We start from the raw sequence: 24,071 nt of genomic DNA, 5'->3' as shown, positions 1-24,071 counted from the left end.
AACGTAAAAATAACATCATCAGGGAATGTCATATCTGATGATGTCACTGTATATTGGTATTTTGTCTAATTGAGCATTAATGGTTCAGAACCAAAACATTATTATTAGTACCTATATTTTAAATTTAATTATAAGTATAGTCTGGCAAATTATGTGTGAACGGCTTCATCAATTCACACAGTTAGCGGATGATTTGTTTTACCCAGATGAACTTAAAAGAAATAACAGACAATCCTTAATTAATTAGAATTCTCTTTTCCTGGATTGATAGTTACTTGTAACAGAGTATTTCTGAATAATATTAACAAAAATAAAATGAAATGACATGAAATAAAATAAAATAAAATAAAATAAAATAATAAATAACTAAATAAAAAGAGGTATTCAATAATACTCACTTAGGTGTCCAAAAGAATCATACACATCTATATAATACATTAAATATCAAACTGCCATCGTTTAAAATATCCTTAGGTGTCATTAAAATAACTTTTCTTTCCTTGGGTGTCTGCATAAAACTGGTTTTATTGTATACTAGTATTTAAGTTCCTGGTTGATCCATTGAAAAACTCACATTAACTAGAACCAGTAAATCACATTGATAAGGATCAAGTACATGAGTCACAATCACACTGGCAAACCAAACAATGCTCACCCAAAACCACATACTATTTATATCCAAATGTTACATATCTACCTGTGAATAGGACACCACACATACCATACACACACATATACACTGCACCAATGGGGAAAATATCATTTGGCAGTATTCAAATATACAACTGTACATGTCCATACACACACAGAACACTATACTGGGATGAGCACAAACAAAACATTTCTGTTGTTTGAATATCAATAGCCAAAAACGTGTTAACAAATGTACATAAATTAGTGAATAACTATCAAATTATTATATAAAGAGTTACTGATTATCTGTCCGAATTGAATTTGTGTTTTAAACCCAAACTGTATCTTGTGCAATCACTGAGATGCATTTTGCTCACCCAGTGAGTTGTATGCTGTTATAATGAGCTACATTATATATATCTTGTTCAACCATAACGAAGGAAATGTTTTATTTAACGACACACTCAACACATTTTATTTACAGTTATATGGCGTCAGACATATCGTTAAGGACCACACAGATATTGAGAGAGGAAAACCGCTGTCGTCACTTCATGGGCTACTCTCTTTGATTAGCAGCAAGGGATCTTTTATATGCACCACCCCACAGACAGGATAGTACATACCCCAGCCTTTGTTACACCAGTTGTGGAGCACTGGCTGGAACGAGAAATAGCCCAATGGGTCCACTGACGGGGATCGATCTATACAGTGGTAGCTGTATTTTATTCAACCACTGAGCTGTATCTTCCTTAACCACTGAGCTGTATTTTGCTCAACCAATGAGCTGTATCTAGTTCAACCACTAAGCAGTATCTAGTTCAACCACTGAGCTGTATCTAGTTCAACCACTGAGCTGTATCTAGTTCAACCACTGAGCTGTATTTTGCTCAACCAATGAGCTGTATCTAGTTCAACCACTGAGCTGTATCTAGTTCAACCATTGAGCTGTATTTTATTCAACCACTGAGCTGTATCTTCCTTAACCACTGAGCTGTATTTTGCTCAACCAATGAGCTGTATCTAGTTCAACCACTAAGCTGTATCTAGTTCAACCACTGAGCTGTATCTAATTCAACCATTGAGCTGTATCTAGTTCAACCACTAAGCTGTATCTAGTTCAACCACTAAGCAGTATCTAGTTCAACCACTGAGCTCACTGAGCTATATCTAGTTCAACCACTGAGCTGTATCTAGTTCAACCATTCAGCTGTATTTTATTCAACCACTGAGCTGTATCTTCCTTAACCACTGAGCTGTATTTTGCTCAACCAATGAGCTGTATCTAGTTCAACCACTAAGCTGTATCTAGTTCAACCACTGAGCTGTATCTAGTTCAACCACTGAGCTGTATCTAGTTCAACCACTGAGCTGTATTTAGTTCAGCCACTAAGCTGTATCTAGTTCAACCACTAAGCAGTATCTAGTTCAACCACTGAGCTGTATCTAGTTCAACCACTGTATCTAGTTCAACCACTGAGCTGTATCTAGTTCAACCATTGAGCTGTATTTTGTTCAACCACTGAGCTGTATCTAGTTCAACCATTGAGCTGTATTTTGTTCAACCACTGAGCTATATCTTCCTTAACCACTGAGCTGTATTTTGCTCAACCAATGAGCTGTATCTAGTTCAACCACTAAGCTGTATCTAGTTCAACCACTGAGCTGTATCTAGTTCAACCACTAAGCAGTATCTAGTTCAACCACTGAGCTGTATCTAGTTCAACCACTGAGCTGTATCTAGTTCAACCATTGAGCTGTATTTTGTTCAACCACTGAGCTGTATCTTCCTTAACCACTGAGCTGTATTTTGCTCAACCAATGAGCTGTATCTAGTTCAACCACTGAGCAGTATCTAGTTCAACCACTGAGCTGTATCTAGTGCAACCACTGAGCTGTATCTAGTTCAACCATTGAGCTGTATTTTGTTCAACCACTGAGCTGTATCTTGCTCAACCACTGAACTGTGTCTTACTCAACCACTACACTGCATCTTGCTCAACCACTCAGCTATATCTTGCTCAACTACTGAGATGTACCTTGCTCAACCACTGAGCTGTATCTTGCTCAACCACTGAGCTGTATCTTGCTCAACCACTGAACTGTATCTTGCTCAACCACATAGCTGTATCTAGTTCAACCACTGAGCTGTATTTTGTTCAACCATTGAGCTGTATCTTGCTGACTAGAAATATTGTATTTTGTAAAATGCTGCAACCTGTTGGCCAATCCCAAAACTGTTTATTATTACAATAAATATGCTTAAATCAGCTGTATCAATTTCAATCAGACCTGTATCATGCTCAACCACAGAGTTGTACGTTGCTCAACCACAGTTACATCTTGCTCAACCACTGAGCTGTATTTTGCTCAACCACTGAGTTGTATGTTGCTCAATCAATTAACTGTATTTCACTCAACCACATAGATAGATCTTGCTCAACTACAGACATTTCTTATGCTCAGCCAGAGTTGTATCTTATTCTGCAGCAGAGCCATTGTAACCATTATAGCATGTATTGTTTTATTCTTTTCTTGATGTTGATATTATTGTTCATGTCTGTATAATTCATATACAGAAATAAATTATTGAATTGAATTGAATTGCTCCATCTTGCTCAACCACTGAACTTTATCAAGCTCATCCACTGAGTTATAACATGCTCAATCACGGAGTTATAACATGCTCAATCACAGTTATAACATGCTCAATCACAGTTATAACATGCTCAATCACAGAGTTATAGCATGCTCAATCACAGAGTTATAGCATGCTCAATCACAGAGTTATATCAAGCTCAATCACAGGGTTATATCAAGCTCATCCACTGAGTTATATCAAGCTCAATCACGGAGTTATAACATGCTCAATCACGGAGTTATAACATGCTCAATCACGGAGTTATAACATGCTGAATCACGGAGTTATAACATGCTGAATCACGGAGTTATAACATGCTGAATCACGGAGTTATAACATGCTCAATAACGGAGTTATAAAATGCTCAATCACGGAGTTATAACATGCTCAATCACGGAGTTATAACATGCTCAATCACGGAGTTATAACATGCTCAATCACGGAGTTATAACATGCTCAATCACGGAGTTATAAAATGCTGAATCACGGAGTTATAAAATGCTGAATCACAGAGTTATAAAATGCTCAATCACGGAGTTATAACATGCTCAATCACGGAGTTATAACATGCTCAATCACGGAGTTATAACATGCTCAATCACAGTGTTATAACATGCTCAATAACAGTTATAAACTGCTCAATCACAGAGTTATAACATGCTCAATCACGGAGTTATAACATGCTCAATCACTGATCCACATCTTACAAAACCAGGGAGATTCATCTTGTTTAAAAAAAAAAAAAATAATAAAATGACATATGTACAATATACACTGGCCAATTCAGAGGGATTCCCAGAACATACACACAATTATATACACACCACTTTTTGTGGAATATCCTGAAAATGTACCAAACCCAAAAGGTGAAACTAACAAAGATGCCCTCTTTCCAAATGTTCTGGATTGCCAAATGTTCTGGATACATCTAGTCGGAAACTGTTCCAGAAAACAAGTACTCAGCATGAGTCTATCTGCATGTAAACAACAGCTGGTACCTGGTCAGTAGCTGGCTATTCTAATCTCTTCATACTGTTTACAGTTATTAATCCAAAGGTTTAGAACTTTACACACACCCTTCTTCAACACAAGCCCTGTTGTGGCCACAGATTTCTCTCCATGGGGTGGATGTGTGGGGTGGGGCATGAGTGGGGATGTGGTGGCAGGTTGAGAGAAGAAAATAAAATCCATTAACAATAATAGAAAATTTCCTCCTGTTTTTTTAATTGTCCAATTAGGGTTATTCCCAAGAAACAAAATTTCTAAATCTTAGCTAACTGGAAATATGTTCACATGATTTTAACATAAGTAACCCATTGTTTGGTTATGTGAAAAATATTTGTGTAACCAAATAAAGAAGGAATTAAGCAATGTTTTATTAAACGGTACATTCAACACATTTTAATTATGCTTATATGATGTCACTCATGTCAGACATATGGTTAAGTACCACACAGATGAAAGAGGAAACCTGCTGCCACTACACAATAGGCTATTCTTTCTGATTAGTAGCAAAGGATCTTTTATATGCAGCATCCCACAGACAGGATAGTACATACCATACCTTTTTATAATACATTAATTTTCAAAATATTATGTGGAAAAAGTTTCAGGGATCTTGAAGTTTTCAACTTTTAATTTTAGAACACAAAAAGCTTTGTAACAAATAGGTGGTTTGTGTGAATTTAAAAGCTGCATAACTGACAAGTAAATAAAACCATACTATTTGTGAAATAGTGTACCCTGTATTCCAGAAATGATCCCATGGGGGAGGTGGGTGGCACCACAATTATCTAGAACTGCTGCAATTTTCAGAAGCTATTCCAAGGTGGGGACAAGGGGACCCGTCTCCCCTAAATATATTCAAGTGCCTTTTTTCCTGGCTTTTTGAGCAATTTTCATTGGGTTGTCCTTTTCATGAGTTGGCCCATGTGTCCTTTTTCCTTAAGTCCCCACTCCAATTTTTTTTTTAATCCTGGATCTGTAAACCCCTGATATCAGATCACTGTTTTCACAGTGATTCACAGGTGTATGCCATCACATCTGTATACTGTCCATTGAGCTCTGTCCTGCACAAGTTTGTGTTTTCTAAGCTAGTTTTGGGAGTGGCAGTTCTACAGGTGATGCAGGAGGGATGAAACATCCTGTTACAGATCTCCTAGGGGAGTGGCAGTCCTCCTAAGAATGAACACCTGATAGTGGATCATGGCAGCAATCTAGACTTTCCCTAACATCATTTCCTTGTGCAGAGATATGATTTTGATCATGGAATACTGTTTTGTCATTCAGATTTGTTTCCTATACAAACCTCTCGGTGCATACAATTTGTTACCAACAAGATTCCATTACTTTTTGAAGGCATTTTTCATTACCTTTTTTTTAAATGTTCAAGGATTATTTTGCAATCATCAATATAATTTAATAAAGTTACAATGCTCTAATGCAAACTACCAATTTTTTCATTATTGAAAATAAGAAAGAAAAAAAAAATCAATTTTTATTTTCTGCAACTCCATGCCTACAAAACTAATGAATGAATGTTTAACGACACCTCAGCTATTGAGTGTCAAGCAATGATTAAGTGCCTAGAAAAAGATATTTCTAAATTCCATGATTTTCCAGGATTTCTATGACCTTGATGAATGCAGTATTAAAATTTTATTCTGTGGCTGGTGGGTATACTATAAAATTGCATCAGTCAGGTCTCGAACCTACAGTTGCTGTAGGTTAGGGGCTTTACTGCAGGAATCAAAAGAAGTCGAGAATGGTCATTCTGGTTATCAGGAGATTACCATATGTCAAGAATGTTTGAGTACGGTATTTCGTTCTCTACATATATTTAAAACAAAAATACGACCACCTAACTTTTTATCAGTTGTATGCTGTTTAAATATAAATTACACACACAAGTAATAGTATAAGAAGAACAGTGATATGTAAGACTAACAAAATACATTAGGGACAGGACATAGCTCAGAGGTAAAGCGTCCGCCTGATGCGTGGTTGGTCTGGGATCGATCCTCATCAATGGGCCCATTGGGCTATTTCTCATTCCAGACAATGCACCACGACTGGTATCAAAGGCTGTAGTATGTGCTATCCTGTCTATGGAGTGGTGCATATAAAAGATCCCTTGCTTCCAATGAAAAAATTTAGCAGGTTTTCTCTAAAACTTTGTGTTAAAAATTATCAAATGTTTGACATTGGATGATCCAATAGCAGATGATTAATATATTAATGTGCTCTAGTGGTGTCATTAAACAAAACAAACTTTTACAAATGGTTTGATAGCATGTTTGTCAAGGAATGATTATGGGAATTGTAAATTGATAGTATTTGTTTTTTTACTGCTGGATAAAAAGTATTGCCATCATTTGAACTTGAAGGGATAATTTCTGGTTTTAAATTTTGTGTTTATTCATACACATGTATTAATTAATACAAAAGTTACTTGTTCAAAACTGCTGTAGGCATGCACACTCAAATTTTACACATTTACACCTTTACCATATGTAACAAATTCTTAACCACAAGCCTGACTCTGTGGCCCTCTTCAATCATTAGTTCTACAGCAGACCTTTGTATAAAATAGTTTAACCATAAAATATATTATTACTAACAGAGCTAATTTTAGTTTCAGGAACTAATTTCTAAGGGGCTTTTTTTAGGGGGGAGGGGGGAGGAGGGGGAGGGAAGAGTTTTGGTATAAAATTAATATCCATATATAATCAAATCTAAAGTTTATTTTTATTTCTGAAAAAATTATTAAAAGGAAAATATAACACTAAACCAGGGTTAATTTAACTATGCTTTCAACAACTGGGCCCAGGATCACACAAAATGAAATTTAAAAAATTAATAATATCATATTCTAAGATTATTAATCACTAGAGACAAGGATAGAATCTAAAACAAAATCTTTTTCCATAAAATTTACAAAGCCTGGTGTAATATCTTTAGTCAAGAAATGAGGGATACCTGAGTGTGGAACATGTGATTTAATTATAGACGGCACTAAATTTATATTTTAAAATGAAAAACAATTCACAATAAGATGTAACATATTTTGCAATACTAAAAAGAATCTAAAACATATTTTTTTCAATAAAAATTGACAGTCCCTTGTATAATATCTTTGTTAAAAAAAATTATGGACACCTCTGTGTGGAATATATGATTTAATTATAAAAGGCACTAAATTTACATTTCACAACGGAAAAGAATTCACAGTAAGATATAACATGTCTTGTGATACTAAAAATGTGACATATTTTATGAAGTACATGTGAAGTACAGGCTTGGTGGAACGTTGTCTGGATGGAGAAGGGGGTGGAGGAGAAGGGGGTGGAGGGGGAGGGGGGAGGGGGAGGGGGAGGGGGGGCACACATCCAAGCCATATTTTTATATTAATTTAAATATAGAGTAGGAAAAGAAACATACATTTTTGTTTTTGAGTGGGGGGACCTGTGCCACTCTGGCCTTCCCCACCCCACCCCCCTCCCCCTAACTGTTCTTACAAGCCTGAAGTAATAATATAAAAAAAATATTGTGGAAATGGGGATGGAATTGAGAAACAGAATAACTGCACACAAACAACAAATCAGAAACCCATAAGTAAAAACATTAAATAAAAACATTTCGACTCGGGGAACTAAATTTTTAATGAGAGGGCACGGTTTCTAGTGGAGGTGGCACAAGCAAGATTTTAATCTTTATTTATATAGATTAGGAAAACAAATTACTTTTTTTCCCCTCAAGTGAGGCCCTGAGGGTATCCTCCACCACCACCCCATACACACACACACACACACATACACACACACACACACACACACACACACACACACACACACACACACACACACACACACACACACACACACCATTCAACCCACTCCCCATCCCATTCCTACTGGCCTGAGCACACACAGATCAGTGTGGAAATGGATGGTTAAAGTTAGTTTGTTCTGTTTAACAACACCACTAGAGCATATTGATTTATTAATCATCGGTTATTAGATGTCAAACATTTGGTAATTTTTACATATATTAATCTTAGAGAGGAAACTCGCTACATTTTTCTATTAGTAGCAAGGAATCTTTCATATGCACCATCCCACAAACATTGTTGCACATACCACAGCCTTTGATATACCATTCGTGATGCACTGGCTGGAAGGAGAAACATCAATCCTAGACCAACCCCACATCAAGCAAACACTACTTTACCACTGGGCTGCGTCCCGCCCCAGGATGGCTTCTCATATATCCTTTTTATATAATGTACAATGATGAAAGAAAAAGTTTTGAAAAGGAATAAATATTCATTTGGAAATGCTGGTGGTTATTAATGATAATAATAATCCATTTGGTCAGTTTACATCTACTTGTTTTAAAATGAAAATAAATAACAGTAAACGTGTTTGCCTTGTCTGTGTATATATATATATATATATATATATATATATATATATATATATATATAGAGAGAGAGAGAGAGAGAGAGAGAGAGAGAGAGAGAGAGAGAGAGAGAGAGAGAGAGAGAGACAGAGAGAGAGACAGAGAGAGAGAGAGAGAGAGAGACACAGAGAGAGAGACACACACACACACACACACACACACACACATCATGGACTAACATACAAAGACAATACTATAAATATTTTTTATCTAATTTTAAAAACCATACGTACTTTGGTCTTTCAGTATTTCAGTTTCGGTTTCATTTTCTTCTATCCTTTTATTCTTACTGAACAACACAAACACAATATCTTCCCCTAAAACAATGTTCACAACAGTATTCCACTTCACACGAGTTCTCTGGGTCTAGCTACACATATTCATGGACAGTCATCACCTCTCTGACTGAACCAGGAAGTAAATTTCTCATTAGATCCAACCTATTTTCTGCTCTGACATTGTGATTGGCAGAGACGCTGAAATGCCCTTGCTAACTCTGGGCCCGGTCGCATAAACATGACTAATTTTAGCGTGCGAGGTATATATAGTGACTATAGTCTAGGCATTGCTACTGCGTTGAATGTAAATTAACTTCGCTATTGTAATGGAAAAGAAAAAAGAAAGGAAGAAAGAAGAGAGAGGGAGAAAGAAAAAAAGAAGGAAAGAAAGAAAGAAGAGAGAGGGAGAAAAAAAAAGAAGGTAAGAAAGAAAAAAAAGGCAAGAAAGAAAGAAGAAGGATTTTTTTTTTTTTAAATCAATGTTTTCTTGATATCAAAATCATTATTTTGGATGTGGGATTATTATTATTATTATTTTATTATTTGTTTAATCATATCTTGAGGTTTAGTCTTTACATTTTGTTTTGTCTTGTTGGGGTTTTTTTTTGGGGGGGGACGGGGGGTGGGGGGTGGGGGTGTTCTTGATTTGTGGGTTTTTTAAATTTGTTTGTTTGTTGTTGTTTTGGTTGTTTGTTTGTTTTTGTTTGTTTTTTTGTCATTTTGTTTTGTTTTTCCAACTGCCGAACAAAACTGAAATAACTGGGTTGAAGGAAATCCCAAATGTATGTATATTTTTGTACTTTAAATTTTAAAGCATTTTTGTAGGTTTTAGTGTCCAGGGACCATGTTTTTAAAAATGTGTTTTGCTGTTTGTTTTGTTAGGGGTTTTTTTGTTGGGGGGGGGGGGGGGGTTTCTAACTGCTAAACAAAATTTGAAATAACTGGGTTGAAGGAAATCTCAAATGTATGTATTTTATAGTACTTTAAATTTTAAAGCACTTTTGTAGATTTTAGTGTGCAGGGTGTTTAGTGTGTTTCCAAAAATACTGATCATTAGGTCATAATGAGGTAAAATGATGCAAGCGACAAACACACTGACAACCAAAAGTGTCATTTCACTCTTGTTATGGTTTTGTTTGAAGTCCATCGTAAGAAAAAGGGAATCATTATTTTGTTTCTTACAAACCCGGTGGTAATAACATGATGTGTTATTTATGACACTGCACGACATGACACGTATAGTAACACATGTGTGTTATTGAATTAGACATACAATTGGTGTGTTACATCTGAATACATCAACCCACTGTCTGTTTTAGCAGCTGCATATTTATAACTGCATACTCAAAACAGACTCTTAAATTTGTTTTTACTATTAAATGTGGTATATTAAAGACTATGGTTTGTGCTGTCCTGTTTGTGGGGAAAATGCATAACAGATCCCTTGCTGCTAATGGAAAAATGTAGCAGATTTTCTTTGCAGACTATGGTCAGAATTATCAAATGTTTGACATATAATAGCCAATAGTTAATTAATCAACGTGCTCTAGTAGTGTCATTAAAGGGACATTCTTGAGTTTGCTGCAATATTTAAGATGTTATTGCCCAACAGAGACTTTTTAACGATTGTAATTATATATGAGATATATTTTTCTGCATAAAATATTAATGGCTGCATATTAAATGTGTTTCTGATCATTCTACTATTTGTACTAGGTTAAATTTCATTTTATTTCCTAAAATAACTTTTTTTGGACGTACAAAATTATTTAAAGACAAAATCCAGTTTGGGCTTCTTACAAATATTAAGATGACCAGAAACACATTGAAAAGACACTGATATTCTAAACAAGAAAATATATTTAATATGTAAGTTTAATCGTAAAAATATTTTATTTTTTGGAAACACAATGCAGCAAACTCAGGAATGTCTCTTTAAACAAACCTTTTTAGATTGGTGAATATAACCAAAGAATACTGAGAATGATATGTGATGGTAACAAAAGTAATGAGGATGAACTCTTCTAAAAAGGTAAACATTACATTTTAGAATTTTATAACATGAATTTTTATGCATTTTTGTTTCTATGGCATAAAGTACAAAATGATTTGGTTATAAATGTCTGTTGAATAGGTGATGCTGGATTGCTAGTAACACATTTCCAATTCTTTGTATAGTCAAAAGACATTATAAGAAACCAAATATCCTGCTATATTAAATAGATTATCCTGAGATTGTAGCCACTATTAAAATTATAATTACTTATATTTTCCTGCTTAGAATATTAATACCTTACATTTGAATATATATATATAAAAATTAATAATAAAAAAAACACTAAAAAAACCCACACATCATCAGTTCTTATGTTATTTTGTCGTATAATTACAATGAATTTAGGATTCAGGGACAAATTATGGATGTGAGAACATTTGTCAATCAACAATTTAAAAATAACATTCCAAACTTTCTTAACCAAAGCACATTCACAAAACAAATTTAAAATTGTCTTAGGTTTTAGGCTCACTTTTGCAAAATGAACAAAGATTACTTGCAAATACATGTATTAATTTAGTTCTTTTTAATTCAAACTCAATCCCATTACCGTGTGCAATTTTGAGGCAAAAATCATATGGGACTCTCTAGCTTGGCTAGCATATGAGCCTGTATGGCTTGTAAAAATTATTTGTATAAATTACATTGATTCTTTGAAATGACACAGTCAACATATATCTCAAAATCCTGGGAAACCACAGTCTTGAATAGCAATCTTTTCCATGGTTTCATGCAAAATATTTAGTGTATCTTCTGTTCTACTGGAGATGCATGGCAGAGCTCACTGGGTTGGTGGAGGACTCTAAAAATTTGCAAATGGAGAGTCCTTATGACACTTTTTTTTTTAACCAATTTTTTTAGACACTGCATAATTTGTTGTATCTATTAAAAGTATCAATGTATTGTGAACATTTTAAACCCATTTTGACAGTTTATTTATTGAATTAATTTTAAAATAAAAAAATATTTCTTTTGTTGCTCAGTACATAATATCCTTACCTTATATCTTGTGTTCATTAAAAGCCTATTTTGACAGTTATTTATTAAATTAATTTTATAAAAATATATATTTTGTTCATTGTTCAGAATATAAAATACTTACCTTAATGTAGGAGTAACTGTAAAATGGTTTTGCTATGAGTGGAGTCAGTTTTCACAGACATTTCACTAGTTTTATATTCAGTTATATCACATGGCCTACTTCACTTGTATGATAGCTATAAAATACAGGTATATATGTACCGCTACACAATGAAGTCTTCCTTCTACCTGGTCAATTATTTGATTTCAAAGCATAATACTATTAGCTTATTTGCCTGCAGATGAATAAATAGATATTTAATGTATTCTAGCATAACTGCATGCTGATAAATGGTTAAATAATGAAATTGTTCATCATAAAGTCTTCCTTGTAAGACTGCAGCAGAATATAACAAAGTGGTAGAGTGTGTTCCTGAGGACCAATAGGATTAATCGCCATACACAGATCAAAAGCTGTGGTATGTTCTGTACAATGGGAAAGAGCTTATAAACTATTAGATGATGTTTTTTTGCTGGGTGACAGGTTTCTTTTCTCTTTCATTTCAATAACTATATCAGACACCAAATGCATGTGTTGCTGTAATTTACAATGTGTTGAGTTATTAAACAAACATTCCCTTTCTAATCTATCCATCCAACTATCCATCCATCCATCCATCAATTCATCTGTCTGTTCTCTCTCTCATTTTCTCTCTTTCTCTCTCTCTCTCTCACTCTCTGTCTCTGACTCTTTCTTTCTGACCGGCCTCAGTGGCGTCGTGGCAGGCCATCGGTCTACAGGCTGGTAGGTACTGGGTTCGGATCCCAGTCGAGGCATGGAATTTTTAATCCAGATACCGACTCCAAACCCTGAGTGAGTGCCCCCGCAAGGCTCAATGGGTAGGTGTAAACCACTTACACCGACCAGTGATCCATAACTGGTTCAACAAAGGCCATGGTTTGTGCTATCCTGTCTGTGGGAATAAAAGATCCCTTGCTGCCTGTCGTAAAAGAGTAGCCTATGTGGCGACAGCAGGTTTCCTCTAAAAAAAAATCTGTGTGGTCCTTAACCATATGTCTGACGCCATATAACCGTAAATAAAATGTGTTGAGTGCGTCGTTAAATAAAACACTTCTTTCTGTCTCTTTCTCTTGCACTTTCTTTCTGCCTCTCACTGTCACTATGTCTGTCTGTCTATTTATTTTCTTACTCTTAGCAGTGAATTCTCAAAAGAAATATGGTACAACAATAGCTGCTTTGATATTGCCAATGTCCATAGCCCTTTCAGTATTTCAGTGTTTGCATTATGGCATATATAGTGAAACCCATCTAAACTGGACATCCAAGGGACCAAATATTTTGTCTGGTTTTTAGGTTTTTTCATTAATATAAAAGCATTTCTTGTAGTCTGATCTTTGTTTCTGCTGGTGTCCTATTTATATTTGGCCTTATAATATGTATTGAAGATGTATCCAACAGATAATATCCATTAAAGAACCTTCGACTTGTTTGCTAATATATTTTTAAAACTTAATGATTTTAAGTTTATCATCCAGTGATAGTTCAATATGATGACGATTAGCTGGACATCTTTTTGACATATCAGTGGCTACATTACTTTTGCCTACTCTTCATTTTGCTAAATAAACGGTTTTAAAACAAATTCAAATTCAAATAACAAGAAGACAGTGGAATAAAGTCATTGTTATTTTGTTGAACCTTTAAGCAAACCATAAACATGTTTGTGAAGGATATCTACTTGATCTGTAATTGCTGAATTGTTATTTGTCAACTTATCCAGTCATATGTAATGGTACTTACATATCTAATGGCTAACCTAAGCAAGTGCATATAGCATGTGCCATGTTCAAAGTCATGTAATCCATCTGAAGACAGCACAGTGACAATAATGAAACAATTAGTGGGGCCATCATGACTGATAACGGTCTGATTGTCAGGTACAATTTGCACTAAATAAAGAGTTTGGTACTGAATTATTCATCCAGTGTTCAGTTTAGAGAGGTTTCTGGTTTAGAGAGGTTAACTTTAGTATTAAAAGATACTTAAAACATAAGACTGTGAAAAACATCCAGTTTTGAGAGAATTCTGGTTTAGAGAGAGTCCGGTCTTGAGGGTTTTCATTGCACTTAGAAATAAATTTCACATTACTATAGTCCGTTTGATGATTAATAGTTTTGTTTGAATTTAAAAAACCAACAATTTTTGTGTCCAATTTAGAAACCAGTCGACTCAGAAATAATTAACTAATTCCATAGCATGAAAAAAAAGCATTCCCTGTGGGACGGACAATAGATATAAAGAAAGCATTATTTCACAGAAGCACGACTGGGTTATCAAAGACCATGGTATGTGTTGTCCTCTTTGTGGCAAAGTGCATATAAAGAATCCCTTGCTGCTAATGGAAAAAAGTAGCCGGCATTCTCTAACACTATTTGCTAGAATTATCAAATGCTTGACTTCAATATATTAATGTGTCATTAAACAAAACAAACTTCAACTTTTATTTCAGATAATTAACAGAATCATTATAGACTGTCATCATATTATGAGAATCCGTTACACTATATCAGATCCCATTGCTAATATGTACTGAAACTTTACAAGGCCTGAAATTGTATTATAGAAGATCATATGGTGGGATATGAAAGCATCATGAAATTCAACATCTAAACATCCCAGTGCACTTTGTGATACATGCAAAGTGTTTATATAAGGTGGTTTCTAAATTAGTTCTTGTCAAATTATTCAAATTTTATGTATGTAAAATATCTTTTGGAAGTCAATGTAGTTCTAAGTGGGGGTGGGGGGGGGGGGGGGGGGGGGGGGGGGGGGCGATTTGAAAGCCCAAAGAGCTCAAACCTGTTAGGAAGGGTTTAAACTTTGAAGGCAGTTTTAAAGAAAATTTTGAATTTCAAGTGCTCAAATGTGAGGGCCACTTTCAGTCCCCCTTGACTTGTAGCCCCTAAAAATTTATATCCATCCATCCAAATAAGACTTGTTTGAAAAGTATGACACTTTCCATTAAAAGTATCTGCAAGTACATGTATATAGTATGTCACTTGACATTTAAAACATTTTAAAGAATATTTGTCAGTAACCTTTGTCATTGCAGAAAATCAAAGTTACATATGTGTTCGTACTTACCAGTACACTGCTTTGAACCTCTAGTGAATATTGCACAATAACTTTTCTGTCCATAAAAAAATGTAGGGTATATAGAGGATACTCCCCTCGTATCATAATTTATCAACAAGTGCTGATAAATTATGATATCACAAGACACGAGGGGGGTATTCTTTTTATCATCCATTATCATTCTTTTAATTTGCGACAGTCAGTAAGCAGAACGGCAGTGGCGTGACTTCACTAATAGTAGGTTTAGCGCTGAAACAAACACAGTGACGTAGCAAAACATTGTCTTGTGATTAAAATTTGACCAATCAAGATTATAAGAGATATCACAAATTATAGTGCCAGCGATATCTCCTACAAAAGCCTTTAATGGATGATAAAATGATTTATTGAAAATACATAAAAATATTTGCACAAAACAAAAGTTTCACATATTACTATCAAACAAAATAGCAGTTGCTTCTGTTGGAATGGTGCACCTAAAGCTATGACATACAAGTTCCTTGTTTAGTTCAAGGCAACCTTTAGCTGGCTTAATTGCTGACAAGAAAGAGCCTCACTATTTTAAACAACTTCCTGCTACCTAACTTTAAGGCTGCATGCACATGCAAGCTTGGAATATGGTATAAATATACCTGGTTGTCAAGGCATACATGCAGAGTTAACAAACAGGAAAGGCTATACAAATTGGCTAACACCAATGTGACAGTTACCATATCATATACTCTTCAAAAAAAGAAACGCAAAAGGGTACAAATGGGTTATAACTCCGATTTTATGTTTCCTACCGGTTCATGCTTTGTGAATATAAGGTCATTGCATGTCCCAAACACATTCCCACGGTTACATTCGATAAAACGCAGCTACTGTACAATAAAGTTCCAAAATGTGAATATTCGCAAAAACGCAGCCATGTGTAAACCATGTCACCACTGCACGTGCGTTGTCTGCACGTGCAACATGAACACCGACAGTATAAAAGTGCAGGGTGTTCGCTTGCCTGGCCTCTGTATCTGGCCGACAGTTGACAATCCAGGACATGCCACGTCTCAGTGAACCGCAGAGAAACAATGCCATCGGCCGACTAGACGCAGGCGAATCCAGAACGGCCGTTGCCAGGCATTCCATGTGTCCCCAAGCACCATCTCCAGACTGTGGGACCGTTACCAGCAACATGGATCAACACGTGACCTCCCTAGATCCGGTCGACCACGGGTCACTACCCCCGGGCAGGACCGCTACATCCGGGTACGCCACATTCGGGAACGATTGACTACTGCCACCTCCACAGCCGCAGCAATACCAGGTTTGCGCAGGATATCCGACCAGACCGTACGGAACCGCCTATGTGAGGTAGGAATTCGTGCCAGACGTCCAGTTCGAGGTGTCATCTTAACACCACAACACCGTCGACTCCGACTGCAGTGGTGCCAGATTCATCGACAATGGCCTCAACTGCGATGGAGACAGGTGTGGTTCAGTGACGAGTCCCGATTTCTGCTCCGACGTCATGATGGAAGATGTCGCGTGTATAGGCGTCGTGGTGAACGTTATGCGGCAAACTGCGTGCAGGAAGTGGACAGATTCGGCGGGGGTAGTGTCATGGTGTGGGCAGCCATCTCACACACTGGCAGAACTGACCTGGTCCACATGCAGGGCAACCTGAATGCACAGGGCTACATTGACCAGATCCTCCGGCCACACATCGTTCCAGTTATGGCCAACGCCAACGCAGTGTTCCAACATGACAACGCCAGGCCTCACACAGCACGTCTCACAACGGCTTTCCTACAGAACAACAACATTAATGTCCTTCCTTGGCCATCGACATCACCGGATTTGAACCCAATTGAGCATCTATGGGACGAGTTGGACCGACGCCTCCGACAGCGACAACCACAGCCCCAGACCCTGCCCGAGCTGGCAGCAGCCTTGCAGGCCGAGTGGGCCACCATCCCCCGGGACGTCATCCGTACTCTGGTTGCTTCAATGGGCAGGCGGTGCCAGGCAGTTGTCAACACACGCGGATGCCACACCCGGTATTGACTCCAGATGACCTTGACCTTGGTGGTGTGTCCTATCACTTACTCACAATGGACTAGAGTGAATTGTGAACAATCCTGCAACATTTGGTAATTATCGGACTCACCATTCAATAATTAAATCAATTCTCCAAATGTTACGACAATGTGGTTTTGCGTTTCTTCTTTTGAAGAGTATATTTAGATTGTTATACCATAGACATTTGCTAAGAACAGAGTTTGTTTGTTTGTTTCTTTTGTTTAATAACTAGAGCAAATTGATTTATTAATCATCGGCTATTTGATGTCAGACATTTGGTAATTCTGACTTATAGTCTTAGAGAGGAAAACTTCTACATTTTTCCATTAGTAGAAAGGGATCTTTTATATGCACTATCCCACAGATAGAATTGCACATACCATGGCTTTTGATATACCAGTCATGGTGCACTGGCTGGAACGAGACAGCTCAATGGGCCTACCGACGATGATCAATCCCAAACCAACTGTGCATCAAACAAGTGCATTACCACTGGACTACCACCCGCCCCTCCTAAGAACAGAGAAACAGAAAGACAGACATAAAGAAATAAAGGTGAATGGACAGAATAGATGGACAGACAAGTGAATGGACAGGATAGGTGGATGGACAGGTGAATGTATGGATATATTGAGAAACAGACAGACAGTTGGACAGACAGCTAGACAGACAGACAATCAACAATGGTTTGTGTGTTGGTGAGGGGGACAGTTCATCCTCATAGGACCCATTTTTTGCACTCTCCCCTCCCCCCCACCAATACACCTTTTAAAGGGAATTTCAAACAATGTACATGCAAAACCTAACAAACCTATTTATAAAAACATTTATTACATACCCATTTAATCTTATTATAGTAATAAAGACAATTCTGTCCATGCAATAACAAAATATTTTATTGAACATATCTGTGATACAAAATGTCACATGCCTAGTACATGTTCACTCAAATGATGTTATGTTCCCAGCCAGGAGTGATGTCATGTCCCTAAGCCAGGAATGACATCATGTCCCTAGCCAGGAATGATGTCATGTTTCTAGCCAGGACACTTAGTGTTCTGTTAATTCCATAAAATTCAACAAACTTTCCAGACAAAGTAAATTGTGTTATTTAGTTAAACTACTGTTAATCATAATATAGAAAGGTGGTATGTAGTTAACACAGAACCACATACCAGTTGTTTTGCCATATTGCTTATTGCCATCATTTATAGTGTGCAAGATTTAAATTATACCACTCAACTGCTATGCGGCCTGTGGTATAATTCCATGTGCACTATAAACTCATGCAATAAATAACATGGAAAAACAACTGGTACTAATATGTGGTTCTGTCTATGTATAATAAAACTAAAAACCATGATCACACATCGTACATAAATAATGCAATACATCGAGGATGTCTATTTCCTCCAATTAGAAAATCATCCACAGTTAAAGCTTTGTTTAATCATTACTAAACCACATTGATTAATTAATCATCAGTTTTTGAATGTCAAACATTTGGTAATTCTGATACATACATGTATAGTCTTGCATTAGCAGCAAGGGTTCTTCCCACAGACAGGACAGCACATACCATGGGTTTATGATATACCAGTCTTAGAATATTGGTTGGGATGGGAAAAAAATAAGCAGAGAGGGGCTAAGCTAGATTCAGCCACAGTGGGAAATATTTGACAGGCTTACTGAACATAAATATAATTACAGTGCTTCACCAGCACAGCCACCCCACCCCTGCCCCATAGACCTATGATTAATTCTGGATCATGAAGGAAGGAAATGATTTATTTAATGATGCACTCAACACATTTTATTTATGGTTATATGGCGTCAGACATATGGTTAAGGACCACACAGATATTGAGAGAGGAAACCCGCTGTCGCCACTTCATGGCCTACTCTTTTCGATTAACAGCAAGGGATCTTTTATATGCACCATCCCACAGACAGGGTAGTACATACCACAGCCTTTGATATACCAGTCGTGGTGTACTGGCTGGAACGAGAATTAGCCCAATGGGCCCACCGACTTCTGGATCAGTTGTCAGGGCAAAGAAAAAAAACCTAACTATTCTGAATTAATTTTTAAATGAATGTTTAAATGTTTAACGACACCCCAGCACAAAAATACACATCAGCTATTAGGTGTCATAAAAGGTATGTGATAAACTATTCTTACCAATTAGTAGCAGACAGGTCAGCACATACCACAGTGTTTGATATACCAGTCATGGGTTACTGGCAGTGTCTACAAAACCTGATGTTCCCAGACAGTCAGCAATACGCACCGCATCTTAACAACAGGCAGGAATAAGAATGTGTGTGGGTTTCCATCCAATATAACACTACCACTATAGTAAAAGTATTATTTATGCATCTGGGCCCAACACCAACTAGGAAGTGGGGAATCCAATATGTTGATAGACTCAGTGATTCTATTGGATACTGATATACCATAGTTAACCTACATAAAGAGAAGCTTATGTCCTAATAGTAACAATGGTTTACCGTAATTCATTTCCTCATTGTTGATATGTCTGCGTGTGACTTAACACATGTCTCACACAGAGTAGTAAAAGAAAATGTCATATATCTTCCAAAGATAAATCTTTGTAAATGTACATTAATATACACAAATATGTATGTTAAAAATAGCTATATAACACCATGATATAAAAAAAAGAAAAAGATAATCTTTAAAAAGCAAAGAACTTTTGAAGGTAGGAAAAAATTTAGTTTGTTTTATTTAATGACATCACTAGAGCACATTGATTTTTTATCTATCATCGGCTATTGGACATCAAACATATGGTCATTCTGACACTGTTTTTTTAGGAAACCCGCTGTTGCCACATAGGCTACTCTTTTACAACAGGCAGCAAGGGATCTTTTATTTGCGCTTCCCACAGGCAGGATAGCACAAACCATGCCCTTTGTTGAACCAGTTATGGATCACTGGTCGGTGCAAGTGGTTTACACCTACCCATTGAGCCTTGCGGAGCACTCACTCAGGGTTTGGAGTCGGTATCTGGATTAAAAATCCCATGCCTCGACTGGGATCCGAACCCAGTACCTACCAGCCTGTAGACCGATGGCCTAACCACGATGCATGTATCAAGTGAAATTAATTTGTATTCAGTTGTAGGGGTTTTCACCTCCAATTTATATAATGGAGAATGTACGAGGGGGTGTAAATCCGTAAAAATAATTCATGAGCCCTGAAGTGTGAGTTAATTATTTTTCATGAATCTACAATTCCGAGTGCATTTTCCAGCTTAATCCATTATTCATTAAAGTAAATTACATGATTGCTAAATTAACTTCTATTTTATCTTTTTAAATTTAAATATTGGCTAAAATGGCAAAGAATATTTACAAAACTAATAACCTAAAATGATAGGATCCTTTTTGGACCTAACCTGAATGATTCAGTCAGGAAATTCTCAGCAGTGACTGGCTGGCATTAAACATAATCTTTTGTTACTTTCCCCCAGTCGGCTTATTCTGTGATTTTTTTAGTCTTTTAACTTGACATTTTCACTTGAACTATTTCTATTCACCAGTTCTTAATGCTGAACTCCTGGTTATGTTTACTTTGCTCCTGAGGATGTCAGCATTTAGCTGACGAAACGTTGAGCTATTTAACTTGAGATTTTCACTTGAACTATTTCTATTCACCAGTTCTTAATGCTGAACTCCTGGTTATGTTTACTTTGCTCCTGAGGATGTCAGCATTTAGCTGACGAAACATTGAGCTATTTAACTTGAGATTTTTAATTGTGGTTTTTAGACAGACTTTATTTTATCATTAAGCATAATACACATGCTAAACGTGTAATTTCTAGTTTCCGATTTAGTTTCATCTCTGTGTTTCACCAGAATATATTACTTTCATAAGTATTAGGGTTATAATGATTAAATTACGTGCTTATTTGATGATGCAGATGTTTTGCCTCATGGGCTAACACGTTTGCGAGAAAGTTTGCATGTTCAGAAACTTAAAAAGGTGCATTATTGTAGTTGCCAGAACCACATCCCATTATTTTCATATTTATGTGTGGCACATAATTGCACATTAATCGATCCCACACATAACATTTGTAATTAACTGAACAAATTTCAATGTTGTAATGTTCAACTCAGCACAAACAGTGGTTTCCAAAAGAATCTTTGGTATAATGAACAGAAAAATCTACATTGCAATGATTGCATAATTAGCCATTTTATTGACTTCAATGAATTAAAATTTATGTGCGAAAAATAAAAAGAAACAGAGATAGACACACACACACACACACACAGAGAGAGAGAGAGAGAGAGAGAGAGAGAGAGAGAGAGAGAGAGAGAGAGAGAGAGAGAGAGAGAGAGAGAGAGAGAGAGAGAGAGAGAGAGAGAGACACACAGACAGTCAGAGAGCTATGGGGATTGAGACAGAGAAAGAGAGTTAGGCAGAGACAGAAAGAGAGAAAGAGATAGAGAACGATAAAAACGAGAGAGAAAGATGGTGAGGGGAAACCTGTTGCTGACACATAACTTGTCATATAGGCTGAGGCTACCAAAAAAGCAGCAAAGTTTTGCAGGATAGTACATACCATGCTATTTGATGTACCAATCATGGGGTTGAGAAAACTAAGTCCACTGAGAGAGATCAATCTTGCATCTCAAGCTACATTCTGTTCCATAGTGCTAGGGGCCACCTTTGCTCAATGTATGTAATATTAAAATATTAGAACAGTTTAAGAGCTGCTATGATTTAAAACCCTATAAAAGCAGAGAAAGCATGCCAAGTTTCTCTTAAGCAGAGTTAGATTATAACTTTATCCCTCAATCAATCAATCCATCCATCAATGAATCCATCCAAAACACACAAAATCCACCCACTCTACCCAAAACCAAACCCACCAGATTCACCCACCCACCCACCCATCCATCTACCACCCACACAAAACCCACCCACCCACACAAAAACCCCACCCACCAACTCACCCATGCATCCATCCATCCATCAACCCATTCATCAAAAAGACACCCACCCACCCATCCATCTACCACCCACACAAAACCCACCCACCCACACAAAAACCCCACCCACACAAAAACCCCACCCACCAACTCACCCATGCATCCATCCATCCATCAACCCATTCATCAAAAAGACACCCACCTAAAATCCATCCATCCATCCATCCACCCAAACACTTTCAACCACCCACCCATTCTTCTATCCATTCATCATATCCATCCATCCATTTATTAATTCTAGCTGTCCTGTACACAAACCCCTAGCTGTTGAACTATCATTCAGAACAGCAGATTAATGGTTAGTGCGAGAGACCTCAGTGTGGTAGTCTTACACCTCCCCACTAGTGAGTTAAAACTCAGCTGATACTGCCACTGGAATGTAAACTTATTAGTATATCCAACCAGTATTAAGGCACATGGTTTCACCATGGCTACTTGTTCCCTTACCAAGTGTGATTATTATTTATATTTATTTCCTCCTCTCCCCTCCCTCCCCCGGACTCCCCCCACACCCTGTCCAATTAAAAAATTCACTCTAAAGGTGGGTCTATGTTTTGGCAATTCTTATTTTGCCTGAAGGTAACTGGGAGCCCTGCAACGCTTGGAATAAATTACTGGAGATATTTTTAACTACAGGACCGTTAAAGAAATTTAATAGTACCGTGTACGTGTCACACTATATTATTCTCATGACAGGTGTACAACACATTTATCACTGGATGGCCATCAGACATTCACCAACCTGTTCTCTGTGGTGTAGTGGTTGAGCAATCAGCGTTATGGCTGGTAGGTACTCGGTTCACATCCTGGTCCAGGCCTCTGTTCAGAGTAAGTTTGAACTACTGGCTTAGCCAGGGGAGTCATGGCTTCCCTCCAATCACACCTCTTTTTTGTTCCCTTCCCCCACTACCTTTTAATTTTTATATTATCCTGTCACCCAACAACTCATAGACAGTGTGGGTGAGCCCCACACCACCACCTTTTATATTAGCCTGTTACCCCACAACTCAACTCATAGACAGTGTGGGTGAGCTCTCCCCCCACCAATTTTTATATTAGCCTGTCACCCCACAACTCAACTCATAGACAGTGTGGGTGAGCTCTCCCCCCACCAATTTTTATATTAGCCTGTCACCCCACAACTCAACTCATAGACAGTGTGGGTGAGCTCTCCCCCCACCAATTTTTATATTAGCCTGTCACCCCACAACTCAACTCATAGACAGTGTGGGTGAGCTCTCCCCCCACCAATTTTTATATTAGCCTGTTACCCCACAACTCAACTCATAGACAGTGTGGGTGAGCTCTCCCCCCACCAATTTTTATATTAGCCTGTCACCCCACAACTCAACTCATAGACAGTGTGGATGAGCCCTCCCCCCCACCCTCCACACACACACACAACACCACCTTTTATATTAGCCTGTCACCCCACAACTCATCTCATAGACAGTTTGGGTGAGCTCTCCCCCACCACCTTTTATATTAGCCTGTTACCCCACAACTCAACTCATAGACAGTGTGGGTGAACTCTCCCCCCCACCAACTTTTATATTAGCCTGTCACCCCACAACTCAACTCATAGTGTGGGTCAGCCCTCCTCCCCCCCCCCTCCACACACACACACAACATCACATTTTATATTAGCCTGTCACCCTACAACTCAATTCTTAGACAGTGTGGGTGAGCCACCACCCCCCACCCCCCCCCCCCCCCACACACACAACACCACATTTTATATTA

The 24,071-nt window shown here is 37.3% G+C and overlaps 1 protein-coding gene across 3 annotated transcripts in view; it reads right to left on the bottom strand.

Moving 5' to 3' along the window:
* LOC121381011 overlaps nt 1–19,664 on the bottom strand; it is a 40,931-nt gene extending 21,267 nt beyond the window's left edge. For 2 of the 3 annotated variants that reach the window (XM_041510084.1, XM_041510086.1), the window contains exon 1: nt 8,968–9,095. The gene's annotated coding sequence lies outside the window, so the exon portion shown is untranslated. Of the gene's footprint in view, nt 1–8,967; nt 9,096–19,485 lie in introns of those variants that run through there. The other variant, XM_041510085.1, reaches the window with a different exon arrangement.
* Nucleotides 19,665–24,071: the final 4,407 nt, after the last annotated feature.

This window comes from Gigantopelta aegis, chromosome 9, assembly GCF_016097555.1.
Source record: "Gigantopelta aegis isolate Gae_Host chromosome 9, Gae_host_genome, whole genome shotgun sequence".
In the NCBI taxonomy this organism is placed as follows: Eukaryota; Metazoa; Mollusca; class Gastropoda; order Neomphalida; family Peltospiridae; genus Gigantopelta; species Gigantopelta aegis.
Note: the sequence above shows the minus strand (reverse complement) of the source record. Positions and strands in the feature narration are given on the sequence as shown.